This window comes from Pinus tabuliformis, chromosome 5_2 (genome assembly GCF_031772625.1).
Source record: "Pinus tabuliformis cultivar Carrire ecotype Pingquan chromosome 5_2, CPIR1, whole genome shotgun sequence".
In the NCBI taxonomy this organism is placed as follows: domain Eukaryota; kingdom Viridiplantae; phylum Streptophyta; class Pinopsida; order Pinales; family Pinaceae; genus Pinus; species Pinus tabuliformis.
In genome coordinates, this window is record NC_142306.1 from 148,219,850 (window position 1) to 148,246,519 (window position 26,670).

Genomic DNA, 26,670 nt, shown 5'->3' on the forward strand with positions numbered 1-26,670 from the left:
AGAAATCCCAAATTTTCTGCATTTGATAGATACTCTTCTAAGGTGGTCTAAGTGTTCATTGTCAGATTTAGAGAAGACTGTGATGTCATCCTGGTATACTACAAAGAAATCATGGATCTCCGTGGAAAAATCTATATCCATAGCTGTTTGAAATGTGGTACCTGCATTCATTAATCCAAAGGGAATCTTCAGATACATGAAGGTACCCCAAGGAGTAGTAAACGCAGTTTTGGCTTGGTCGCCAGGTTGAACTAAGATTTGGTTATACCCAGAGAATCCATCTAATAGTGAAATCTTAGATGAGCCTACTACCCTCTGCAGTATATGGTCCATTTTTTGTAGAGGATAGTTATCTTTTAGCGAGACCTTGTTTAAATTTCTAAAATCTACACAAAGTCTAATTTCACCTGTCTTTTTCCTAGTTGTAACTAAGTTTGAAATCCAGTTTGAGTATCTAATGGGAGCTATTATTTGGGCATCAAACATTTTTTTGACTTCCTTCTCAATAGAGGGCATAAGAACTAGGTTTATTCTCCTAAGTTTCTATTTGAAAGGTTTATGATCTTCTTTTAGAGGTATTTTGTGTTGGATTATGCTGGTGTCATTAGATTTTAATTCTTCATAACTCCATGCGAATACATCTTGGAACTTTCTAAATAGATTGATGTATTTAGCCTTTTCCCCTGGAGGTAAGGCTTTTGATATTTTGATGAGTTTTGGTTTATCCTCAATTCCTATGTTAACCTCTTCTATGTCAGCTCTCAATGGTTCCATTTTGGGTTTCATAGCGACATCATTAGAGTCAAACAAATCTTCTAAAGGTACTAATCCTTTAGGAAATTTTTGTTTTTTCAAATTGAGGATCTCAGGATGATCATTCATTATTTCTTCAATCTCTACATTCTCTAAAATATCTATTTCTACTCTAGTAAATTTAGTTGGTTTAGCTATATCGAAAATATTTACATCTATGCTACTTTCTATATTATTGTCTAATGTACAGTCAATGTATATCTTACAATTCTGAAATTCACCTTCATTGTTCATGAAATCGTAGATTTGAGAATCCTGGGAGAAAATCTGCCAATACTTCAGGTTGTCTGGTATAACAGGCCTATGTCTGACTTTTGCAGTGTATTGGTGGTTTGGTTGAAATGGCAATTTACAAGTACTAGCAAAGGTGGCCAGACTATGAGCTTGCATGTTTTGTTTTCTAGGAATGGCAACAAAGTTTGATTCTAGGAGGTCTTTGATCAAGTCTAAAACAGTGTCCATATATCGACCAAGTCTAGGATTGTTCATAGAGTATTCACCACTAATCTGTTTAATAATCAGCTCTGAGTCTCCCATTATGGAAACTCTTTTGGCTCCCAATTTACCAACAAATTGTAACCCTAGAATTAGGGCTTCATATTCGGCCACATTATTGGTACATTTAAAGTTCAATATAAAAGCATGTCCCTCAGCATGATTATTCTCCATATTATGGATCCACACTCCTGCACCAGCCTTAAACCTATTGACTGACCCATCAAAGTTTAGATGCCATAGTGATCCATGGAATATGTTCTCACTGTCAGTTGTTCTGTATTTCAGGACTTTGGCTGTGATTTCCTTATTATCATTTTATACATTATATAAGATGAAAGAGTCCATATCTAAATGCATGGAGTATATGGGAAAGTTTTGTGGTTTTTCCTCACTACTGACCATGTACTTCATCAAGGTTTCCCTATATAATTTTCTTAGTTGGCCAAAAACAGATATGGTGGCATAAGATATATCCACCTGCAAGGATCCCTGCAGTTTTGCTCCCCATGAGTGAGATAGCAGCATTCCATATTTCGGTGGGATGTCTGCAACTACAATGTCCATTAAAATTCTCTTTGCAAGGCACTGGACAAGAGTCACACATAAGTCCTTGATCAGACCAAGGAATTTAACCTAGCTAGAGTCAAAAGAAAACAAATCCTTATAAGGCCTGGTAATGTCTAGGTTCAGTCTTTCCATTATTGCCTTTGGCATCAGATTGTGGGATGCCCCTGAGTCCAACATAGTGTTATGCAATATTTTATCATGAATGTTTAAGCTGATGTAAAAAGGAGAAATTCCACCTTGCTGATGAATACCATTGGCCTCAGGGCCAAACAATAATTCAGGTTGGTCATCATTCAAATTAACAGAATCCTCTCCCTCTCCTATTTTCAAAGTCTCAGTTATCTGTGACCTATAAGATTCATTCTTTACTAGTTCAGTCAAAGGAACTGATATCTTTAATTTTTCTCTTTCATTTTTGATGTTGAAAGGGAGTTGAGATTTGTTTGTTTTATTTAGATCTTACTTAATATGTGCAGTTTTTGTGTCCTTATTCTGTTTCTCAATACTAGGCATTTAAGTCTGTGTTTCTTGCCTTGATTTCTCTTATTTTCATTGTTTTTAGTAATTGTCTCTGTTTGGGTTTTAGTGGAGGTTATATACAATCTTAGGGTTTGAAGTCTCCAGTGTTCCCCTAGGGAGGATATTTAACACTTTGTTAACTAGAGCTTCTTTTATTATTTTAGTATAGGTTTGGATGGATCTTTTAATGGGAGTCTCGTTATTCTTTTTACTTCTCAAGCTATATTGTTTATGTACCTCATATATAGATGACTCATATCCCTGTTTAAAATCCAAAGGTTCACCAGATTCTAGCTGCAACTACCGCAACATATATAACTCCTATTCTTCTTGGGTAAGGAAAACAGTGTCTTCCTCTTTGGTTTCTAGTAAGTTGATCTAGGTATCATCCTCTACTTCTTGGTTCTGTGAATCCTCAACATAATTCTCTTGGAAGGGGGGCCTAATCTGTTGATCTGGTGTAGAATTCTTTCTAGCATTAGGGTTCTTCCTAAAATTGGGATTTGTTATTGGGGGTTGTTGTTGTTGTTGATTCTCCCATTGATTTTTCCTCTGCATGTTTTCTAAACTATCCATGATTCTTTCTAAACTCTTAGCTAAAATATCTACTTTTCCATCTGAAGTGGAAGCTTCCTCTTTAAATACAACTTTCTTTTCATTCCTCATTTATGCTTTCTTAGCTAATAGGTTGGCCTCTACACTAACAACATTGCTCTGCATTTTTTCAAGTGATTCAGGGTTTCTTTCCCTTAGCTGGCATGACATGTCAACGTCAAAACCATAAGAGAACTTAATTAATGCTAGGTCAAGTGGAGGCTTAATGTTGGCTCAAATTTCATTGTAGATACTATTAAACCTAGTGCAATAGTCCTGAACTGACTCATTAGGAGCTCTTCTAATGTTGTCATATTTAGAAGGTATTTGCAATGGGTTTTTCTTTCTCTCCCATCTATCAATGAATAACCAATGAAAATTGGCAAAGTATACAATATGGTTGGCAGGAAAGGCTTTGAACCATTTCTTGACATCCCTATCTAAAGTTTGGGAAAAAACCTCATTTGGACATCTGCTTCATCTATCTCATGCAACTCAAAAAAGTTAGACATCTTGTTTACATGCTGCTGGGCAGTGTAATGACTAGTAGCATCAAACAGGAAAATCTTACTCTGATAATCTGCAAGCATGGCATGGAGTTGTGTAGGTAAAACAAGAGGTGCATATCGGTTTGCCATTGCTATAATTCTAACATGACTAGGGGGTAGAGGTGTAGTACTTGAGGAAGGACTTGAAACTAATGGAGATGAACTAGATGATGATGAAGATGGTTGATTAATAACTGGTTTAGGTGATTGGATTGTGGTAGATACAATTGGTGAAGTTGTGGTAAAGGAAGGTGTATTTACAGTGAGTGAAGACTGTGCAGAAATTTCAGAGGCAACAACAGTAAGGGAAGCTAGCTCAACAGATTGTTGAAGGTAAGAACTATCTATATTGCTGATCAATGTAGAGGTCAAAGCTTCTAACTTGTCAAAAGAGTCCAAGACAAATTTATCTAAATCTGGATGGATAACCCTTTTTGATTCAATGAGTTGAGTAAACTTAGGGTCTAAGACTGTTTCATGGATTGCATTCTCAGATTTACTTCTAAATAATGAGAGGTTAAATGACAAATCAAAAGGGATGTCCTCTAAATTCGACAATTCCTTAGGGAGTTAATTGGATCTAACTAATTTACTACTACTAGCTTGAGTTTTTGTTGTTTTGGGTTGTCTTAAAATTCTTTCTGGGTCATCAACTATAGTTGCAGGGTTTGGATATGGGTTTGCTGTGGTATAGTGAATCTTCTTAGGTGCCATAATTTTAAGTTTTTTAAACTGTTTTTATGAAATTTTTTAAAATTTACTTCAGATAATGACCTTAAGGGACTTAAGATTAAATTTAAGGTTTGCTTAAAGTTTTATGAGACTAAGGATCGAAGTTCCCAGTATGGTCGGGAGAAAATTTATCACTCTGATATTTCTTTTGAAGTATGAAGAAAGAATAACCAATGTTAACCACAAACCACTTTTGGATATATTCAGCCTTCCTGATGCTCAGAGAGGTCTCTCTCTTTATAATTTAACTTTGTTTTAGTTAAGATGATTTTAGGCTAGTTATTGCTAGCACTTTGGTTTTGTTTTGAAAATTTAGTGGTGGGATCACTTTACTTAGATGGAAAGAGATTTGGATTCTACCATTGGGCTATGGAGTCGGATGTTTGACAAACAAGACTAGATTCAGTTCTAAAAACAGTGTCTAGAGGGCAAGATAGATGAGTTACTGTAGATCTCAGAGGCTAAATGGTGAATGGCTTCAAATTGGATCCAGGGAGAAATTAAGGTTTCCCTAGGCTGGACATTGGAAGAAATGAAAGAAGTCAACTGGGATGGGAGAGCAATTAAGGGTTCTCAAATCTGGGTGTTAGAAGAAAACATGTAAATAAATAACTATGCAAAATATAGTGCAACTAAACAAATTTTGAGTGCTATTTCCAATAAATTCATTTCGATTTTAGAACACATTTAAGATTATGAAAACACATAAGAAAGGTAACACAATCACACAAAGAAAGTACTTCACTGTAAATGGCTCATCTCATGAATCCTGTAGCGAAATGCTTTTATTACTTGCTCCAGTCTGTTGACTTGAAAATGATACAATCACCCTTAGGTTCAGGATCAAAATAACTCTACAAATGTAAAATAATCCACCCTAATACTTCAAATTTTGAAGTATTTATGCAAAAGGAATTACAAAATATCTGAAAATGTATTCAAAACTAACCTAGGAAAAAAGAAATATCTTCTTGCAAGAAGATAGAGACAACTATTGATTTTTAGCCCTTTACGTTGATAGGCTGTTTGGATTTCACACTGGATGCTCTGTTTTACTTTAACCTTTCACCTGATACTCTTTCATTTTATACACTTTAACCCTACTGACCTGTCAATATCCTTTTACCCTGTTGTTTCAATTTTTGCTGTACATTTATAATTTACCATGTTTTTACTACAGTAAATCATTCTTTTTTCCCATATTTCTTCATATGGTAATTGGATATTGATCATTTTTCTGTATATTTCATCTCCCTCTGTATATTTGGAAAAAATGGGCTTGTTAGTAAACAAGTGTTTTACCTCATGTTGGAGGTAAAACAAGTTTTCAAATGTTTGGTACAAGACTTTGCCTGTTGGCATGCCCATCATAGATGAAGTGATCACCTCTTCTTTGGCCACTTCCCTGATCTTTTTGTTGTAATCTGCATGTGTCATTAACTTGTCATTTATAACTAAAGGATTAGGTAATCCCTTTTCTTTCAATAGCTCAAACTTAGCCATGAACCTGTCAATGGCTAGCTAAATGTTTTGACACTTATCTTCTAAATTCATCATCAAGTTCCTCTTGGTGAGGACTCTCCTGACTTCCAAAATTGTACCTACCCTATCAAGTATCTCAAGCTCTTGCACTTCATATTTATTCTTGGAGTTGAGGAAGTGGATGATTCTTCCTGCTTCCTCTGGCATATCTCCAAGTTCTGTTTTAACCCTTCCAATGGCTTCTATTGCCTGCTTAATTAAATGAATCTGCTAAAAATTGACCTGGATAGATGGCCAAATATCATTGACAGAGTCAATGATATTGGCCCACAATTTCTCTTTAGCCTTTCCCCTTGGCTCAGTCAAGGTCAATTCTTTCTCCAGGCCTTTTATCCTCTCATTCATCCTTGTAGCCTTTTTTTGTTCTTCCTTATGCATAATCTGGGTAAGTTTGTAATTTGTCTCAAGGTTGTTGAAATTTTCTTTCAATTTGTTCATCTCATTGGTCTGAATGGACATTTCTTCTATTGCTTTGACCAGCTTGTTTTCTTCATCATCTATGGTACCTATTGATTTTCATGTTGTTGTTGATGTAGTCAAAGTTGATGCTGGCAATGTAGTGGCCATTGGACCAGTGGGAGCTAATGATGCTGCCATAGTGGAAGGTACAAATGTGGTCACTATTGGAATGACAATTGGAGGAGCACGATCAATACTATCTTGTTTGAGCTGAATCAAGATTTCTAGTTCCTTTTCCATCTCCTTCAACTGGTCATTGAGCTGCAGCACGAAGTCCATCATCTCTTCATGATTTGTCTGGCTTCCAGGACTTCCTTTGTTTGTGGGTGCTGTAACTGATGCAGCTTGAGTTGTTTCTTGAGGGCCGCAATATCCCCATTCTTCTTCTTGATTAATTGTTCAACAACCTTGATGTCCTTTGGGTCATGGCCCATTTCAATAACCAGGTCCTCCAAGGACTTTATCGTGGTGTCTTTGGCACTGGATGAGGCCTTTTCCAGTTTATACTAGGCTGTCACATTGTCTAATGGAACTTTCAATTTGAATGCTACCATTGCCTTTGTTGTGATGGTGGAGTAGATCATTCCTCCAGACTGCGTGTGAAATTCGATTTGATCAACGGGATGAACATCCCTAGCCAAGACCTTAAAATTGGTCTTCTTGTAATCAGCTGAGGTTTTGGACTGCTATACAATGGGCTGTAGGAATGACACCTGCATTTTTCCTTCTTTGATGTCAAAGGCTGACATCAATATGTTATGGTTTGGTGGTGTCATCTTCAGGTACTTGGCATATGTGTCTGCCTTTAGCTTTTCATTCCTCATTTTTTTTCCCTTGAATCTTTCTTTGATATCTATTTCCTTGTCAGCCGGCTTGACAAAGGAGGACACCTCCACACTCTTTTGTCTCTGTATAATCTATGTGTTGGAAGTAGATGGCTGCTATGTCTCTGCTGATGTAGTTTTCTCTGTTGTCTGTTTACTGCTCTGCCCTATTTCCTCAGTGTCAATCCTTTCTTCTAAAGCAATGTTTTCCTCCTGCTTAGACACATGATTCAATTTGGGCCTTTTGTTTATCTTGAACTGCTCATCAGTGGTCTCCATGGCAGAACTTGATGCTTCTTTCGTGTTTCTTTTAGGATTCTTCTCCTCATTGAGAGGGGTTTGAATGACAGGAGGGATGTTCATTAGCTCTCCCAAATCTGAAACCTACAGGAAAGAGCTTTGGTCAAATTGTTTCTATAAATAAATCATGGTGTTCTCCACATCCACAACTGTTCTATCCATGTCAATTAATGTATTCTCTACCCATTCTGACTGATTAAAATAATATTCAATGTCAGCTATTGGGTAGTGGATGTAAGGTCCCAACTTGACCTTTTGTCTGAGCTTTTTTATAACCCCATGAGGGTCATAATGCCAAATAAAACTGTTCTTGAATTTCAACTCTTGGAGCATCTTAACAGCCTTAGGTCCAGCCTCTATGGTGTTGCAGATGAAAGGGCCCATTTGGTTTTTCATCTTAAACTGTGTCTTCTTCCTAGCAGCTAGGAAGCTGGCCTCATCTACACTTATGATTTTCCTGAATTATTCAAGGGCTAATATCCTCATTGGGAGGTATTCAGGGAATTTGTAGTAGGCTAGGTCATAGCCATAGATCCTGATTTCAGTGTGATTCTGGTAGAGGTACCAGCCTCCCATGTTTCTATTCTTGGCCAGTTGTAGTACTCTTTTAATTTCTTGGCTAATTCTGGGTTGATTCTAGGTTGAACCTTGGAAGCCAACGTGTTCATGACTGGGTATACAAAAGAGTCTATGAAGTCTTTGTATGAGGTGGAAAACTTGTGGATCAATGGTGTCTAGAAGATAACTAATCTTTCCTTTCCCTTGGTGTCCAATTTCTGGATCTTCAAAGGGAATTTATTTGTCTGGTAATAGAGGAACATATGAAACAACACTGAAGAGTATTTGAAAACTCATTCAGTGGGTAGTCTAGTGAGTTGTTCATGCATTCTTTCTGCAATGAACTGGGCATAATCATACAAAATGGTAGGAGGCTTGCCTAGAGTGAAAATGGACAAGAAAGACATGATGACCTCATCTATAAAGTCATCTGATGTGCATTCTAGGATGCATGAAATCATGGTGATCATTCTCCTTCTAGTCTCTAAAAAAACAGTGGCAACATAGGGTGGAATGTCTTTAGGAGTATGGCACTCCTCAATGATGAAATTCTGAAATATTTGTTTGATCCTATTTGGGGCTAGTGTGATGTATAGGTCCAACAGGTGTCCAATGGACAAAGGAGTTAGATTAGGAGAAGGCTGCATTTGCAGCATCTGGTTGATGGATTCAGCAGTAATAGTGAATAATATCTCATGGTTTGGTGCCTCAATAGCCCTATGGCTTGGAACATAATAGGCTTGGAAAAAATGTACTATGTCTGGGAATGGGTGGACTTCTGGGAATGTATACTTGGGCAAATTGGATTCCCAAAGGTTTATATCATCAGCATGGTTTAGGAACCTATCTTTGGCCCAACAGTGGATTTTGTAAAGGTGGTGTGGGGTGGTTGTATCTTTGATTTTGAATTCTCTGTCTGCCAGTGCCAGGTGATTAATGTCTTAATGAGGGGTTGTCACTGGTTTGACATCAAGAGAGGTCTGGGCAGCCATTTCTGTAATAAATTGTGGAAATTTGGGTTATATGGCTATTGGGAGTGAACTTTTTACAATTATGTAACAGGAGTAGGGTATTAGCAGTTTGTAGGTAGGGGTTTTGGTATTTTTAGGAGGGGGAATACTCTCAATTTAAAGGGAATTCAATTAAATTCATTCAATTATTTCATGAATTTAGTGTATGTTTTTAAATGAGAGGGTTGTTCTAGTTTTCTGCTTAAATACCTGGAATTTATGGTCGGGGCTACAAACTGGTTTTAAATGGAGGTTTGTAGAGGCTTCTGCAACTTTCAGGTGTGTTGTGGTGGCATTTCGGAAGGTATCCAGTGGTTGGTAACTGGTCGTAGGAGTTTTGAGGGCGCAGGTGTTCTTTGGAGGCTTTACAATGCAAACAAGTTAAAAAGGGCGAAAATGGGGTGTGAGGGCTTTTAGTCAGGAGTGGTTAGAATTGGTGGGGAAATTAAATGAACAGTGGTCGTTTCGCTTTATGGCGGGGAGGCGATATTTGAGGGTATCACACCACTTATGAGGGTTGTGAGGTATTTTGCTGAGGGAACGTGATCTATGTCGGAGGCTGACACATAGCAAAATGGGCCCGAGCAAAACCGCCCATATCGCGTGCTCTCGGGCCGGTAAAGTTTGGGCATTAAGTGGGCGCAATATGGGTGAAGGCCATTAGATATGGGGGTGGATGATTCGATGACCATCGCGTGGCAAAGTTGCATGGTTTTGGTGATGGGGCAAAGGTCAGCGGGACCCATGGGATTAATTACGGTTAAGTGTAATTAACCAGCAATTAATTACAAGTTTATGAAGTAATGTGGGTTTATAAAATATAACGGGTGAAAACAAATTTTCGAGGTTAATAAAGTAATGCGGGGGGGAATAAAAGTTAGGATAATAGGTTTAGTGGGTTTTTCGGGGTTTTAAGGGAATTTAACAAATGGAAAGTGATTTTTCAATTGGAAAAAGGGTTTCACACTAGGGGAAAGGGATTTTTTGGAAGGGTGGTGAATGTAGAAGGTAAATTGGCTAGGGAATGTGTGAAACCAAACGATAGGAGTCAAAATGAATCGAAATGGTGTCTTCACCAGCCATGAAGGGGTAAAAGGGAAATTAGTAAGTATATAGTGGGGGGTGAAATGTAATGAAGGGGAAGCTAGGATTTCTAGCTTATGAACATGATTTTCACTTTGATAACCACTCCTGCACACTGAAACACACATTTAAGCATGATAGTAGTGCTTATGTTTCAAATGAATTGTATTTCTGCAACCTTTCTTCTACCTACCCTTTTACCCACCCTAACATTTTTTCTTCACTTTGTTGGGTGCACTTAAGCTAGCAAACCCATTTCTTTCCTTTTTCTTTTATGTAATAAACTATCTAATTCTAACCTTATATCTTCCAAGGGCTCAGATTAAATTGATGAGCTCCTTTTATTTCTCTACCTATCTACTAATCTGCCAAGATTAAACTGTTTGGTCATATTTTTATTCTCTAACTATAAACCTGAAATTCAAAGCATGAAGTAGTCAAGATTAAGCAGTTTGACTATCATGGGTTGTAGCATGTATGACAAGCTGCACACAACCATTATTTAAGATAGTAAAGTAAAGAGTAGTGGCACTTAGACTTGCACACTTTCATGATCTGGTTTTTGTTTGGGGTTCATATTTTTTCATTTTTTGATCTTTTCTTATTTTTCTTGTCCTTTGATATTTCTTTTAGGACATGCCCTCTTTACATTTTTTAATTTTAATATGGAAGACAATTTGAAAAGCAAAGGTATGTACAATATTAGAAGACTTAACCTCAGCCAATTCAAAATTATGTATCCTATCACTATAGGACTCTAACAATGATAGTGGCGTTGGGATCCCATCAATAATATGCTTCCCTTTGTCATTCCCCTTGTCAGGTTCTGACTTAGAGTCAGAAGATGCATCTGATTCTGAAGCCTTCAACTCGACCACTAGTGACTGCTTGGACCAACACTCACTTGTGCTATGGGTGGATTGATCCGAATTTAAACAGGAACACAACAAATTACAAAGATAACCATATACACAAAGATGCAGCGGAAATAATACTTCATTTCATTAATGGAAAATACTGAAATATGCTTACAACCAGAAATGGAAATAAACCAGCTAGGGTGATGGTAGCTTATCTCTGAGAAGAGATGTGATGGCTACAGGCCTCTGAAATGTGTTACAATGAGGCTCGAAGGCCTATTTATTGTTGAGAAACAATGGAAAACCCTTAACATTCCAAAACCTAACCCTAGGAGATGAAACGCCAAACTGTGGGCCCCGTTTGGGGGTAAATTGGTACATCAACTTCCCGGGGTCGTAACTTTGGCATATGATCTCCGTTTGACGCGTAAAATAGCTCACTAGAAAGATCTATCCGAGCACTATCATTGTTGGAACGGGCAACATCGGTCCATTCGATGGACCCATGTTGCCCCGGGATTCCCCAAAAAACGTCGTTTAGGGCCTCAAAACGGCTCCGGAAGTTCAGGACCCGAAAAACTGCTAAAAATAGTAAGTTGTGCTACAATTAAGGAAACTGAAAATGCTGAGAAAGACAATGGTGGGGGTCCAGGTGGACTTGGCAGGTGGCCACCAATATCCACCTGGATCATTCCTCCCCCCTTAGGAAGCAATGGTCCCCATTGCGTTGAGCTCCTCCATGAGATGAGGAAACTTCTGCTGAACTTGTTCCCTGGTGAGCCACTTGCCCTGCTGAAGGAGTTGGCCTGCTTTGACAACTCGATACAGTTGGATATTCTGTTGGCGAGTGTTCTTTATCTGTGTGTCCATGATCCGATCAGTTGCAGCTTGTTCCATGCAATCTGGATTTAATTCTGTGGGTTTGAGTTGTTCTGCAATGTCGGATGTGTCTAGCAATGGTGGAAAGTATGGCCGAAGGCGGTCCACATTGAACATTGGGTGCAGGCCAAGGAATGGGGGAATGCTGAGCTCAAATGCATTGTCTCCCATAGCCTTAGTAATGGTGTAAGGACCATATCAGAGTGGTCTCAATTTCCGATAGGCTCCAGTAAGGCGTTCCTTTTGCAAATGCAACCAGACTTTGTCGCCCACCTGAAACTTGTGTGGCACCCAGTGTTGATCATGTCGCTGCTTGTACTTGGCATTTGATTTCTCAAGAATGTCATGGACCTGCTGGCGAATATGTTGGATGCGCTCAATGAAGCTGGTGGCCTTATCTGTTTCGGACTGGACATGAGCTGAATTCATGTGAGTAGCTGCAAGGGCATGGCCACATCAATGGGGCATAGTGGCTGGAATCCCAAACCCACCTGAAAAGGGCTATGGCCAGTGGAGCTGTGAAGAGCTCGGTTGTAGCTGTGCTGAACATAGGGGAGGCTCTCGTCCCATGTGCGTGGATGCTTTGAGTTATACATGCGCAGAATGTGCACAATCATCCTGTTGACAACCTCTGTCTGGCCATCAGTTTGAGGATGGAAGGCTGTGGACTTCGTGAGTTTGGTGTCCAGCATTGACCAGAGATTGGACCAAAATGTGCTGAGAAATCGACTGTCCCGATCTGAGATGATAGACTGTGGGATCCCAAAGTGCACCCACACTCGTTCAAAGAAGAGTTTAGCAGTGGCTTCTGCTGTGATATTCTTCTTGCAGGCCATCATAATGGCCATCTTCGAGAACTTGTCGACGACCACAAAAACACAGTCATTTCCATGCTTAGTGGAAGGAAGGCCTGACATGTAATCCATGGAGATGGATTCCCAAGGTCGACTAGGGGTAGGCAACGGGGTATAGAGGCCGTGCTTCTTAATGGTCGGTTTGGCAATGGCACAGGCAGTACATGATCGGATGTACTTCCCAACATCCTGTCGAAGATTTGGCCAATAGAAATAATTTTGCAGTACTGCCACTGTTTTCTCGACCCCGAAATGCCCAGCAGCCCGACTGTAGTGTGCTTCCCAAATCATCTTGGCACGCTCGCTTGAAGGAACACAAAGGTGACCGAGGTGGCATAATAGGGCATCCTGGAGGTGAAAATCTGCAACATGCCGACCCTCCAAGAGTGTCTGGTATGTGTGGCCGAATTCTGGGTCGCTTTTGTAGAGAAGTGGCCAATCAGAAGTCTCGTGCCCACAAGAGTTGAGCACGGTGGTTAGCGCCATGATCGGTGGCCGACTGAGGCAATCTGCAACATTATTGGTGCTGCCCTTTTTATACTTGATATTCAAGTGAAACTGTTGCAGGTATGTAGACCACTTCTGATGGCGATCATTCTGCAATTTCCCTTGGGTCTGTATGAACTGCAGAGGTCGGTGGTCTGTGTGGATGACCGTTTCCTTCCCCAAAATGTAATGCTTCCATTGTCGGCAGGCCTGTACAATGGAATACATCTCTTTATCATAAGTGGGGTACTTCCGGACTGTGTCTGAAAGTGTTTCACTGTGATATGCCACTGGATGTCCATGTTGAGTAAGGACTGCCCCAATAGCATAGTCAGAGGCATCTGTCTCGACCTCAAATGTTGTTGTAAATCTGGTAACGCGAGCACTGGTGCCGTGCAGAGGCGATCCTTCAACTCCCTGAATGCCTTTTGTTGAGATTCAGACCAAAAGAATTTTGCTTTCGCCTCGCCCTTGGTGACTTGACTCAAGGGCCAAGAAATATGAGAAAACCCCAACACAAACCTGCGGTAGAAGTTGGCAAGACCTAGAAAGCTGCGGAGCTCTGTTAGAGTGGTTGGAGAGGGCCAATCCCAAATGACTTGGATCTTGGCTGGATCGACATGCACCCCCTGTTCATCAATGATGTATCCCAGATACTGAACCTGGGTCATGCCAAAAGTGCATTTCTCCAAATTGGCACATAGCTTGTGTTGCCGCAGTGTTTGGAGAACCTGTCGGATGTGGTGGAGGTGCTCTTCCCAACTCTGGCTGAAGATCAGAATGTCATCCAAGTATACTACTACAAAGGAGTTGGTGAATGGCCGCAAGATGTCATCCATTAGCCTCATAAAGGTTGCAGGAGCATTCGTCAATCCGAAAGGCATGACCAACCATTCGAAGAGGCCCTCCTTGGATTTGAAGGCAGTCTTCCACACATCGGAGGGTTCGATTGGTACCTGGTGATATCCTGACTTCAGATCGATCTTGCTGAAATATTTCGCCCCCTTTAGTTGGTCTAGGAGGTCATCAATCCGCGGGATCGGGTACCTATTACGGACAGTGATCTTGTTCAGCGCCCGATAGTCAATACAGAGTCTCCACGTCCCATCCTTCTTCTGTACCAACACGATCGGGCTCCCACAGGGCGATGAACTCGAACAGATGTGACCTTTCTGCAGGAGCTCCTGAATCTGCCTCTTGATTTCATTGTTCTCCAGAACGGAGCGCTGATAAATTGGTCCATTGGGTAGCGGCGCACCTGGGGTCAGATCGATGGAGTGCTTGACTTGACAGTGCAGAGGAACCCCTGCCGGGGAGGTGAAGATGTCCTTGTACTCCTCCACAACCTTGTCCATCTGTAGTTGTCGTGCAGAGGGACCCCGTTTGGAGGCCGCGGCCACTGTCTTCTTCTTTCCTTGAGGGCGTATCATCAGGAAAACAAATTTCCTGGTTTTGGAAATGATCTTACTGCATTGTTTTGCAGTAATCAAAGAGATGGCGGCAGGTGGTGCTACCTCTGGTATCCTGAACAACTTATTTCCCAATGTAATAATAATAGCACGGGGCCTTGATTCATACACAGCATGTCGCTTCCACAAGTATGGTTGTCCTAGTAATACATCACAAACTTCAAGGGGAGCAATGTCACACAATACCTCATCCGTGAAGGGCTTGATGTTGTATGGAAGGCGACACTGCTGGCTCACGCGAAGATCTCGTCCTTGGTGAAGCCACCCAATGGTGTATGGTTGTGGATGTGCTGTGGTCGGTAAGCCCAACCGCTTCACGACCTCTGCCGAAATGAGGTTCTTTTGACTCCCGCTATCAAAAATGAACTGTATCGGGGAGCCCTTTACCCACATCTGGGAGTGGAAGAGACGCTCCTCCTCCTCTGGATCTTCGGGTTCATTTTTCTGGATCTTTGCGGTAGCAACAGTGGCGCTGGGATCCGCATCAATGATTTGCTTCCCTTTTTCATACCCCTTATCGGGTTCTGACTCAGAGTCGGAACATGCATCTGATTCTGAAACCTTTAGCTCAGCCACCAGTGACTGCTTGGCCCGACACTCACTTGTGTTGTGAGTGGAGCTCTTATGGAACTCGCACCATTTTCCAGTGTCCTTTCTCGGCTTCGCGGCGTTGTTCTTTGCTTGCAGCTTCGGCTGGTTGTCTTGGGCTGTCCCGCCTTGGCTTTGTCCTTTGTTCTGTGGTTTAGGGGCACCTTTCCCCTGCTTTGGATTCGCAGATCCAAAGTCTCGCTTCCTTTGTTTAAACTTATTCTCGACCTTGACAGCATATCGGTATGCTGCGCCGAGCGAGGGGATGTTTAGGAATTGTATTTCTTCCTGGATGTACTTGTGCAGGCAGCCACGGTATTTGAGTATCAAATGTTGCTCCGAATCCTTGATACCCAACTTTTGCGAAGGGTATGGAAAAGATTGGTGAACTCCGGCACGTCTTGGTCCCTTCCCTGCCGCAGCGTGGTCCACTTTATGTATTCATCCTCATAGCTTCCGACAGGGTAGTACTGCTCCTTGATGGCATCCCGGAACGAATCCCAGGTGGGTGCGGCTGAAAATAGTGAGCCAGTACTTTCATCCTTCTGCTCGCAGTAGGTTTCCCACCGGTCCTTGACGTGGGGGGCTGCTTTGAGAAGAGCGAAAACAATCTTTTCCCGACTCGAAAATTCATGAACAGAAAAATAACCCTCTAGCAGATTTAACCATTTATCTACGGCATCTGCATCTATCTGACCCTCGAATATGGGGATTTCAAAATTAACTTGTACCTTAAAGGGTGTGGCGTTTCCAGAGTAGCTGCTGGAAGCCGATGCGTTGCTTCTGGGTAGCCGCTGAAGGATCTGGGCAAAGCTGTCCATCATCGCGTTCCGTTGTCGCTCGAGGGCTTCTTCGAGCAAGATTTTGATGGGATCTCCTGCCCCCTCGTCTTTCTTCTCGTCCGCCATGGGAGGCCGTCGGGATTTGCGAGGCTGGTCTTGCAAAGGTTCAACCAGTTCAAGCCCTAACTCCTTATATCCCGACCTTGTTGGGGACATGCAAAGAAAAACAGAGAAAAAGCAGACCGCTCTGATACCACTGATCCAAATTTAAACAGGAACGCAACAAATTACAGAGATAACCATATACACAAAGATGCAGCGGAAATAATACTTCATTTCATTAATGGAAAATACTGAAATATGCTTACAACCAGAAATGGAAATAAACCAGCTAGGGCGATGGTAGCTTATCTCTGAGAAGAGATGTGATGGCTACATGCCTCTGAACTATGTTACAATGAGGCTCGAAGGCCTATTTATTGTTGAGAAACAATGGAAAACCCTTAACATTCCAAAACCTAACCCTAGGAGATGAAACGCCAAACTGTGGGCCCCGTTTGGGGGTAAATTGGTACATCAACTTCCCGGGGTGGTAACTTTGGCATATGATCTCCGTTTGACGCGTACAATAGCTCATTAGAAAGATCTATCCGAGCACTATCATTGTTGGAATGGGCAACATCAATATGTTGCCCCCGGATTCCCCAAAAAACGTCGTTTAGGGCCTCAAAACGGCTCCGGAAGTTCAGGACCCGAAAAACTGCTAAAAATAGTAAGTTGTGCTACAATTAAGGAAACGGAAAATGCTGAGAAAGACAATGGTGGGGGTCCAGGTGGACTTGGCAGGTGGCCACCAATATCCACCTAGATCATGGAGCTCTTATGGAACTGGTACCACTTTCCTGTGTCCTTCTTCGACTTGAAAGTGTTGTACTTTGCTTGTGGTCTTGGCGGATCATCCTGGGTCATCCCGCCTTGGCTTTTTCCTTTGTTCTGCGATTTGGGGGCACCATTCCCTTCCTTTGAATTAGCAAATCCAAAGTCTCAATTATTCTGTTTAAACTTCTACTTGATCTTGATGGCATATCGATACGTTATGCTGAGCGAGGAGATGTCCAGGAAATCCATCTCATCCTGGATGTATCTATGTAGGAAGCTGTGGTAATTGAGTACCAATTGTTTCTCAGAATCCTTGATACCCAACTTCATGCGAATGGTATAAAAAACATTTGTAAATTCCAGCACATCTTGGGCCCTTCCCTGCGACAGGGTGGTCCACTTTATGTATTTGTCCTCGTAGCTCCCGACAGGGTAGTACTGGTCCTTGATGGTATCCCGGAATGAATTCCAAGTGGGAGCAGTTGAAAATAGTGAGATCCTACTTTCATCCTTCTGCTCACAATAGGTTTCCCACTAGTCCTTGATGTGGCGGGCGGCTTTGAGAAGAGAAAAAGTAATATTTTCTCGGCAGGAAAAATCATGAAGAGAAAAATATCCTTCTAGGAGATTAAAAAATTTATCTACAACGTCTGCATCTATTTGGCCCTCAAAGTTGGGAATGTCAAAGTTTACTTGTATCTTAAAGGGTGTGGAACCTCCAGAGTGGATGTTGGATGTGCATGCGCCACCGGTGGGAAATTGTTGAAGGATCTGGAAAAAGTTATCCATCATCACGTTCCTTTGTTTCTTGAGGGCCTCCTTGAGCAATATTTTGATAGGATATCCTGCTCCCTTGTCTTTCTTTTCTTCCCCCATAGGAGGCCGTCGTGATTTATGAGGCTGGTCTTGTAAAGGTTCAGCTAGTTCGAGCCCTAACTCCTTATATCTCGACCTCATTGGGGACATGCAAAGAAAAATAGAGAAAGACCAGACCGCTCAGATACCATTGATTCAAATTTAAACAAGAACACAACAAATTATAGATATAACTGTAAATACAAAGATGCAACAGAAATAACACTTCCCTTCATTAATATCAAATAATGAAATATGCTTATAAATAGAATGGAAATGAGACTAGCTCAAGAGACAGAAGCATATCTCTGAGAAGGGATGTGGCGGCTACATGCCTCTAAACTGAGTTACAATGAGGCTCAAGGGCCTTTTTATTCATGAACAATAAGAGAAAACCCTAAACAACCAAAACCCTAACCCGAGGAGATGTAACATAAAGAGTTTATGGGCCTCGTTGGGGTTAGTTGGGCAAACCAACTTCCAGGGGTCGTAACTTGGTCCTATTATCTCTGTTGACATGCATGATACCTCATTGGAAATATCTCTCTGAGGACTACAACTGAAACCCTAATTTTAATGAAATTTCCCAAGGAAAATATTGTCAAAAAAACATCGTTTAGGGCCTCAAAGAGGCTTCGAAAGTACAGGACCCGAAAAAATGCCAAAAATAGTAAACTGTGCTACAATTAAGGAAATTGAACAAAAAAAAATGACAGAACAATGTTGAGGGCCCAAGTGAAATAGGCGAGTGGCCACCAATATCCACCTGGATCATTCCTCCCCCCTTAGGAAGAAATGGTCTCCATTGCGTTGAGTTCCTCCATGAGATGAGGAAACTTCTGCTGAACTTGGTCCCTAGTGAGCCATTTTCCTTGGTGCAGGAGTTGGTTAGTTTTGACAACTCGATACAGTTGGATATTCCTCTGGTGAGTGTTTTTGATCTGTGTGTCCATGATTCGATCAGTTGCAGTATGTTCCATGTAGTCTGGATTGAACTTTGTTGGTGTGAGTTGTTATGCAATGTCAGATGTGTCCAATAATGTTGGAAAGTATGGCCAAAGGTGATCCACATTGAACACTGAGAGCAGGCAAAGGAATGGGGGAATGCTAAGCATAAAATAATTATCTCTCATAGCCTTGGTGATGGTGTATGTTCCATATTGAAGCGGGAAAATCTTGTGGTGGGGCCCAACGAGGTGCTCCTTCTGAAAATCTAGCCAAACTTTGTCGCCCACCTGGAACTTGTGTGGCACCCGATGCTGATCATGCTGCTGCTTGTACTTAGCATTGGCTTTGTCCAATATATCATGGACCTATTGGCAGATGTGTTGAATGTGCTCAATGAAGCTATTTTCCTTGTCGTCTTTGGAATGGACATGAGACGAATCTGTCGAAGTCACTGCAAATGGTATCGCCACATCAATGGGACATAGTGCTGGAATCTCAAGCCCACCTGAAAAGGGTTGTGGTCAGTCAAGTTGTGGAGAGCCCAGTTGTAGCTATGTTGGACATAGGGGAGGCTTTCATCCCATATGCGTGGATTCTTTTACTTGTATATGTGTATAATGTGTACGATCATCCTGTTGAGGACCTTTGTCTAGCCATTAGTTTGGGGATGGAAATATGTGGACTTAGTGAGCTTGGTGTCCATCATTGACTAGAGATTAGACCAAAATGTATAGAGGAACCTTCTATCTGGATTTGAGATGATAGACTCTCAGATCCGAAAGTGTACCCACACTCGATCAAAGAAGAGTTTAGGAGTGGATTCCACTATGATACTCTTCTTGCAGGTTGCCATAATGGCCATCTTTAAGAATCTGTCGATGACAACAAAAACATAGTCGTTTCCATGCTTAGTAGAGGGAAGGCTTGACATGTAATCCATGGAGATGGATTCCCAAGGCTGACTAGGGGTAGGCAGTGGAGTATAGAGACCTTGCTTCTTGATGGTCGATTTGGCAATGGCGTAGGAAATGTAGGATATGATGTACTTCCCAACATCCTGTCAAAGATTTAGCCAATAGAAATACTTTTGTAGTATTGCCACCATTTTCTCAACCCCAAAATTCCGAGCAGATCGACTATAGTGTGCTTCCCAAATCATCTTGGCACGCTCGCTTGCAGGAAGACAAGAGTGTCCCAGGTGGAATAATAAAGCATCCTAGAGGTGAAAATCTAGAACTTTCTGACCCTCCAAGTGTGTATGGTATGTGTGGCTCAATTCTAGGTCACTTTTGTAGAGAAGTGGCTAATCAAAAGTCTCATGCCCACAAGAGTTGAGAACGGTGGTTAAAACCATGATCGATGGTCGACTGAGGCAGCCTGGACATTATTTGTGCTGCCCTTCTTGTACTTGATATTCAAATGGAACTGTTGCAGGTATGTGGACCACTTCTGATGGTGATCATTCTGCAACTTCCCTTGCATCTGTATGAACTACAAGGTTGATGGTCTGTGTGGATGACCATTTCCTTCCCCAAAATGTATTGCTTCCATTTTCAGAAAGCCCACACAAAGGAATACATCTCTTTGTCATAAGTGGGATACTTCTGGACTATGTCTGAAAGTGTCTCACTATGATATGGCACTAGATGCCCCTGTTGAGTAAGGACTTCCCCAATAGCATAGTCAGAGGCATCTGTCTCGACCTCAAATGGTTTTTGCAAGTCTAGTAATGTGAGCACTGGTGCAGATCCGAGGTGATGTATCAACTCTGCGAATGCTTTATATTGAGATTCAAACCAAAATAATTTTGCTTTTGCTCCTCCTTTAGTGACTTAACTCAAGGGCTAAGTGATATGAGAGAACCCCAACACGAACTTGTGGTAGAAATTGGCAAGACACAGAAAGCTGTGGAGCTTTGTCAGAGTGGTTAGGGCTAGCCAATCCCGAATGACTTAGATCTTGCGTGGATCCACATGCACCCCCAGTTCATCAATAATGTATCCTAGATACTGAACCTGGGTCATGCCAACAGTGCATTTATCCAAATTGGCACACATCTTGTGTTGTCGTATTTTTTGGACAACCTATTGGATGTGGTGGAGGTGCTCTTCGCAACTTTGGCTGAAGATCAGGATGTCATCCAAGGATACCACTACAAATGAGTTGGTGAATGGTGCAATATATCATCCATTAGCCTCATGAAGGTTGCAGGAGCATTCGTTAGCCTGAAATGCATAACCAACCATTCGAAAAGGACCTCCTTGGCTTTGAAGGTAGTCTTTAACACATCAGAGGGTTCAATTGGTACCTGGTGATATCCAGAGTTCAATTCGATCTTGCTAAAATATTCCCCCCCCTTGAGTTGGTTCAAAAGGTCATAAATTCATGGGATTAGGTACCTATTCTGCACAGTGATCTTGTTCAACGCCCAATAGTCAATACAGAGTCTCCAAGTCCCATACTTCTTTTGAAACAACACGATCAGGCTCCCACAAGGTGATGAACTCAGCTGAATGTTACCTTTCTGCAACATCTCCTGAATTTTCCTCTTAATTTCATCGTTCTCCAAAATGGAGCGCTGATAGATTGTTCCACTAGGTAATGACGCACCTGGGGTGAACTCGATGGAGTGGTTGATCTGACAGTGCAGAGGCACCCCTACGAGGGAGGTGAAGTTGTCCTCGTACTCCTCCATGACCTTGTCCATCTGTTGTTGTTGTGCGGAGGGGGTCTGTCTAGAGTTCATGGCCACCGTCTTCTTCTTTCCTTGAGGGCGTATCAACAGGAAAACAAATTTCCTGGTTTTGGAAATGATCTTACTGCATTGTTTTTTTGTAACTAGAGAGATGGCAGTAGGCAGTGATACCTTCGGTATCCTGTATAACTTATTTCCCAATGTAACAATAATAACACGAGGCCTTGACTCATACACAACATGTCACTTCCACAAGTATGGTTAGCCTAATAGTACATCACAAATATCAAGGGGATCAACATCACATAATACCAAATCTGTGAAGGGCTTGATGTTGTATGGAAGGCAACATTGTTGGCTCACGCGCACAACCCATCCTTGGTGAAGCCACCCGATGGTGTACATTGTGGGTGTGTTGTGGTTGGTAAGCCGATCTACTTCATGACCTCTGCTGCAATGAGGTTCTTTTTGCTCCCACTGTCGATAGTGAACTATAGTGGGGAACCCTTTACCCACATTTGGGAGTGGAAGAGATGCTCCTCCTCCTGTGGATCTTCAGGTTCCTCCTTCTGGATATTTGTGGTGGTGACGGTGGCATTGGGCTCCGCATCAATAATATTCTTCCTTTTGTCATTCCCCTTGTTGATTTCTAGTTCATAATTGGAACATGCATTTGATTCTAAAGCCTTCAGCTCGGCCACTAGTGACTGCTTGGCCTAACACTCGCCTGTGTTGTCAGTGGAGCTCTTATGGACCTCACACCACTTTCCTGTGTCCTTCTTCAGCTTCACAGTGTTGTCCTTTGCTTGTGGCCTTGGCATGTGGTCCTGGGCCATCCTACCTTAGCTTTGTACTTTGTTCTGTGGTTTGGTGGTATCTTTCCCTTACTTCGAATTTGCAGATCCAAAGTCTCACTTATTCTATTTAAACTTTTGCTTGATATTGACGGTGTATCGATATGCCATGCCGAGCGAGGACATGTTCAGGAACTCCATCTCGTCCTGGATGTATCTATGTAGGAAACTGCGGTACTTGATTACCAAATGTTTCTCAGAATCCTTGATACCCAACTTCATGCGAAGGGTATGAAAAACGTTGGTAAACTCTGACACATCTTGGTCCCTTCCCTGCCGCAACGTGGTCGACTTTATGTATTTTTCCTCGTAGTGCCCAATAGGGTAGTACTTCTCTTTGGTGGCATCCCAAAATGAATTCCAAGTGGGAGCGGCTGAAAACAGTGTAGTCGTAGATTCATCTCTCTACTCACAACATTTTTCCCACCAGTTCTTGACGTGGGGGGCAGGTTTGAGAAGAGAAAAAGTAATCTTTTCTCGACAGGAAAAATCATGACAAAAAAATATCCTTCTAGCAGATTCAACCATTTAGCTACGGCTTCTGCATCTATTTGGCCCTCAAATATGGTAATGTCAAAGTTTACTTGTACCTTAAAAGTTGTGGAGCCTCTAGAGTGGTTGTTGGATGTGGATGTATCGCTCGTGGGCAACCATTGAAGGATCTCAGCAAAGTTATCCATCATCCTGTTCCTTTGTTTCTCGAGGGCCTCCTCGAGTAATATTTTGATAGGATATCCATCTCCCTCATCTTTCTTTTCTTCCCCCATGGGAGTCCGTCGAGATCTACGAGGATGGCCTTGTAAAGGTTCAATCAGTTCGAGCCCTAACTCCTTATATCCTGACCTCGTTGGGGACATGCAAAGAAAAACAGAGAAAGAGCAGACCGCTCAGATACCACTAATCCTAATTTAAACAAGAATGCAACAAATTACAGATATAACCATAAATACAAAGGTGCAACGAAAATAACACTTCCTTTCATTAATATCAAATAATGAAATATGCTTACAAACATAATGGAAATGAGACTAGCTCAGGCGATTGTAGCTTATCTCTAAGAAGAGATGGGGTGGATACATGCTTTTGAACTGAGTTATAATGAGGCTCAAGGGCCTTTTTATTATTGAACAATAAGAGAAAACCCTAAATAAACAAACCCTAACTCGAGGAGATGTAACACCAAGCGTTTATGGGCCCCGTTGGGGTTAGTTGGGAAACCAACTTCCCGGGGTCGTAACTTGGTCATATTATCTTCGTTTAACATGCATGATACCTCGTTGAAAATATCTCTCCGAGGACTAAAACTAAAAACATAATTTCAATGAAATCGCCCAAGCGAATATTGCCAAAACAACATCGTTTAGGGCCTCAAAATGGCTCCTGAAGTTCAGGACCCGAAAAAAACTGCGAAAAATAGAAAATTATGCTACAATTAAGGAAACTGAACAAAAAAAGAACTAACAGAACAATGGTGAGCCCATGCGGAATAGGTGGGTGGCCACCATTATCCACCTAGATCATTCCTCCCCCCTTATAGAAGTGGCCAATCAAAAGTCTCGTGCCCAAAAGAGTTGAGAACGGTGGTTAACGCCATGATCGGTGCTTAGTTGAGGTAGTCTGCAACATTATTTCTGCTACCCTTATTGTACTTGATACTCAAATGGAAATTTTAAAGGTATGTGGATCACTTCTGATGGTGATCATTCTGTAACTTCCCTTGCATCTGTATGCACTCTAGGGGTCGGTGGTCTGTGTGGATGACTGTTTCATTCCGAAAAGTATAATGCTTCCATTGTCAACAAGCCTGCACAATGGAATACATCTCTTTGTCATAAGTGGGATGCTTCCGAACTGTTTCTGAAAGTGTCTCACTGTGATATGCCATTGGATGCCCCTATTGGGTAAGGAATAGCCCAATAGCATAGTCAGAGGCATCTGTCTCGATCTCAAATGGTAGTTGCAAGTCTGGAAATTTGAGCACTGGTGTAGAGCAGAGGTGATGTTTCAACTGTGTGAAAGCCTTTTTTTGAGATTCAAACCAAAATAGATTTTCTTTTGCTCCTCCTTTGGTGAATTGACTCAAGGCCCAAGTTATATGAGAGAACCCCAACACGAACTTGCAGTAGAAATTAGCAAGACCCATAAAGCTGTGGAGCTCTATCAGAGTGGTCGGGGCTGACCAATCCCAAATGACTTGGATCTTGGCTGGATCCACATGCAACTCCCCATTTATCAATAATGTATCCTAGATACTAAACCTAGATCATGCCAAAAGTGCATTTCTCCAAATTGGCACACATATTGTGTTGCCACATCTTTGGAGAACCTGTCGATATGGTGGAGGTGCTCTTCCCAACTCTGGTTGAAGATCAAGATGTCATCCAAGTATACCACTAAAAATGAGTTGGTGAATGGCCACAAGATTTCATCCATCAACCTCATGAAGCTTGCAGGTGCATTCGTTAACCCGAAAGGCATAACCAACCATTCGAAAAGGCCCTCCTTGGCTCTGAAGGCAGTCTTACACACATCAGAGAGTTCAATTTGTACATGGTGATATCCGAGCTTCAAGTCGATCTTTCTAAAATATTTCCCCCCTTGAGTTGGTTCAAAAGGTCATCAATCTATGGGATCGGGTACCTATTCCATATAGTGATCTTGATCATTGCCCGATAGTCAATACAGAGTCTCCAAGTCCCATCATTCTTCTATACTAACACGATCAGGCTCCCATAGGGCGATGAAATCGGATGAATGTGACCTTTCTGAAGCAGGTCCTAAATTTGCCTCTTAATTTCATCGTTCTCCATAATGGAGCACTGATAGATTGGTCCATTTGGTAACGATGCACCTAGGGTCAGATCGATGGAGTGCTTGACCTGACAGTGTAGAGGCACCCCTGCGAGGGAGGTGAAGATGTCCTCATACACCTCCATGACCTTGCCCATATGTTGTTGTTGTGCGAAGGGGCCCTATCTGGCGGTCATGGCCACTGTCTTCTTCTTTCCTTAAGGGCATATCAACAAGGAAAAAAATTTCCTGGTTTTGGAAAGAAGCTCACTATATTGTTTTGTAGTAACCAAATAGATGGTGGTAGGTGGTGCTACCTACGGTATCCTGTAAAATTTATTTCCCAATGTAACAATAAAAACGCAAGGCCTTGACTCATACACAGTATATCGCTTCCACAAATATGGTTGGATTAATAATACATCACAAACATTAAGGGGAGAAACATCACGTAATACCTCATCGGTGAAGGGCTTGATGTTGTATGGAAGGTGAAATTGCTATCTCACGCGCAGATCTCGTCCTTGGTGAAGCCATATGATGGTGTATGGTTATGGGTGTGTTGTGGTTGGTAAGCTTAGCCACTTCATGACCTCTTCTGCAATGAGGTTCTCTTGGCTCCCACTGTCTACAATGAACTGTAGCGAGGAACCCTTTACCAACATCTAATAGTGGAAGAGATGCTCCTCCTCCTCTAGACCTTCGGGTTCCTCCTTCTAAATCTTTGTGGTGGTAGTGGTGGTGTTGGGATCCACATCAATAATATGCTTCCCTTTGTCATTCCCCTTGTCAGGTTCTAACTTAGAGTCAAAAAATGCATCTAATCCTAAAGCCTTCATCTCGGCTACCAGTGACTGTCTGGCTCGACAACCACTTGTGTTTTGGGTGGAGCTCTTATGGAACTCACACTCCTTTCCTATCTCCTTCTGCTACAGAGTGTTTTCCTTTTCTTGTGGTCTTGGTGGATGGTCCTGGGTCGTCCTGCCTTGGATTTGTCCTTTCTTCTGTAGTTTGAGGGCACCTTTCCCTTGCATCAAATTTACAGATCCAAATTCTCTCTTATTCTATTTAAACTTCTTCTCTATCTTGACGGCTTATCGGTACATTGTGCCGAGCGAGGAGAAGTCCAGGAACTCCATCTCATCATGGACGTATCTATGAAGACAGTCGTGGTACTTGAGTACCAAATTTTTGTCATAATCCTTGATGCCCAACTTCATGTGTAGGGTATGAAAAACATTGGTAAACTCCAGTGAACCTTGGTCCCTTCCCTGCCATAGCGTGGTCCACTTTATGTATTTGTCCTTGTATCTCTTGATAGGGTAGTACTACTCCTTGATGGCATCCTAGAATGAATTCCAAGTGGGAGTGACTAAAAATAGTGAGATCGTACTTTCATCCTTCTGCTCACAATAAGTTTCCCACTAGTCCTTGACGTCGGGGGCGACTTTGAGAAGAGAAAAAGTAATCTTTTCCCGGAAGGAAAAATCATGAAGAGAAAAATATCCTTCTAGCATATTCAACCATTTATCTACAATGTCTGCATCTATTTTTCCCTCAAATATGGGAATGCCAAAGTTTACTTGTACCTTAAATGGTGTGGAGCCTCCAGTGTGGCTGTTGGATGTGGATGCGCTGCCGGTGGGAAACTGTTGAAGGATCTGGGCAAAGTTATCCATCATCA